Raw genomic sequence first — 2,430 nt, 5'->3', positions numbered from 1 at the left:
AGCGGGCTGGGGGAGGGCCCTGGGTGGTCACGTGCAGCCGGCCCGGCCCAGCGTGGGCCCTGGGCCCAGCACCTTTCCCCCGCTAAGAGCACCAGGCGGCCTCTGCCCACAGCTCCCACCCCCACCAGGCTGAGGGTTCTCGGGCCATCCCACGTCCCCAAGGCCCTGCCTGCGTGCTCACACAGCCGCCCGCTTCCACCCAGTTCAGATCTCTGTTCTGCTGAGACGCCTCAGCCACTTGCCACCCTTGGGCCTCGATTTACCTTCCGGGCTCCTCGCTATGGCTCACGAGGTCCCACTTTCTCTTTGTCCTCACCTCCTGCAGCTCTCTCCCCTTCGCGCATTCTTCTGTAACACATGGGGCACCTTGCTGTTGCCCCAACACACCAGGTGTGGTGCTGCCCCAGGACCTTTGCACATGCTGGAGGGCCCTTCCCCACAGCACACAGTGCCCTCCCTCCCCTCCCTCAGGCCTGTTTTGTTCCCAGCTTGTCTTCTGCAATCGAACTGTTCCTGGCACACGCCCTGCATTTAATAAACATTTGGCCAAATGGGCCAACTCGCAGGATAGTTCTGAGTGTGAAACGTGGTCAAGCATGTGACCTGTTCACCCCAGTGCCTGGTACCCAGCAGAGGTACTCAACCAACATTAACTTAGCCTTGTCCAGGCAGAAAGGGAGAAGCAGGATCCCCCCTGAGTGGGAAGGGGACTCGTCACTCTCCAGCAGGGACTACTTCCCTTGATCAAATAGATGGAAACATGGTGTCTAAAGAGCCAGGGGATCCTGGGAGTGAGATGCAGGCCTGGTGCTCTGGGGACAGCCCAGAGCGACTTCCTGGAGGAGGCATCCCATTGCCTGAGGCCACAGAGCCAGAGTGGCAGAGACAGGATTCAAACCCAGCCCGTTTGCAGAGTGGGCCGTCTGTGGGCAGATGCACAGACCAGCCGTCCCCATGCTAGGTGTCCCCTGCCCACTCTTGGGATGGGGATCCCAGCTGCGTGCTGGGGGATTGGGGGGCAGACCCCGTGGGTGGCCCTGGGCACCGAGCGGGGAGGAGGGAGGTCTGGACATGGCCCAATGAGCCCTAGGTCATCTCCTTGGAGCCTCCGCTGTGTTTGCCAAACACTTGGGGAACAAACTGCAGATGTCCCCCAATCCTGTCCTTCCTGCCAATGCTTCCCAAAGGTGGTGGGGCGGGGGGGGACACTGGGTGTGCCCTCCCCTGCCCACGGGCCTGCCACAGCCCAGGGAGGGCGGAGAAGCCCAGCAAAGGTGGTAAAAGTGATCGTCAACACGCGCATCAGGACCCACCCTCCTCTGCCCACAGCTTTTTGGGGCTCCCATCTCCCCGGATGATACCTGAGTCCTCCTCATGACCCTGGCCCCCTGTCACCTCCCTGTCATCCCCTCCTTCCTCTATCGCCTCAACTCACCCTGATCCAGACACATGGGCCTCCTTGCTCTTCCCCCAACAACCCAGTTCCGGTGCTGCCCCAGGGCCTTTGCACGGGCTGCACCTGCCAGAATCCCCATTGGCCTTTGCTTATATGTCACCTCCTCCAAGAGGTCTTAGACCCGCTCCCCCAATTTAAAAATATACCCCCCTCTCCCTGCCCTCACACGCCCCCCGTCCTCCGTCCTTTGCATGTTCTTTGTCATCTATTAAAACTAAGGCAAATCATGTATGTATTTGTCCTATTTGTCGCCTCTCAGCTGCACTATCAAGGCCCAGAGGGCAGGATTTTTACCTGGTTCGCTGCCCTCCTGGCACACACACAGCAGGTGCCCAACAGGATGTGTTGAGCGAACAAATGAATGAGTGAATGGCAGCTCCCGAGCGCCAAGCATGTCCCGGGACCGAGCACGGCCGCCGCACAGAGGGAAACCGCTGGGGTGAGGGAAGGCTTCCTGGAGGAGGTGGCATTGGGGCTGGGGCTTGAGGATGGACGGGATGTGTCCACGAGATGGGTGGTGGGGTGGGAGAGCACTGCAGGCACGGCCGGGGCGAAGGCCCCCAGGTGGGGAGGTGTGCACAGTCCGGTGGGACTCCAGCAGCGTCTCTGGAGGGACCAGAAGTTCTCAGCTGCCCCGGCGAGGAGTTTGGATGTTTGGTCTGAGGGCGAGTGGGAGCCACGGAGGTTCCTGAGCAGGGGCGGGGAGGGGAAGCTGCTAGGGGGCGGTAGTTCAGCCTCCCGGCACTGCCCCTGGGCCAGGTCCTAGGGAAGCCAGGGGCCACCCTGACCTCACCACGTTACACTGTGCTTTCCTAACACCCCACCCGGCCACAGGGGAGTCTGAGGGGTGGCCAAGAATTCAGTCAAAGGACGGGAGGGCCCCCCCAGAGACTGGCCCGTGGCCCTTCCCCTACCTCTGTGTGCCCCCATCCTGGCCAGTGCAGCTGGAGGACTCAGCAGGCTCAGCCCCTGCG

This window comes from Vulpes vulpes, chromosome 9, assembly GCF_048418805.1.
Source record: "Vulpes vulpes isolate BD-2025 chromosome 9, VulVul3, whole genome shotgun sequence".
NCBI lineage: Eukaryota > Metazoa > Chordata > Mammalia > Carnivora > Canidae > Vulpes > Vulpes vulpes.
The sequence above is the reverse complement of the archived record's forward strand: the minus strand, read 5'-3'. Positions refer to the sequence as shown.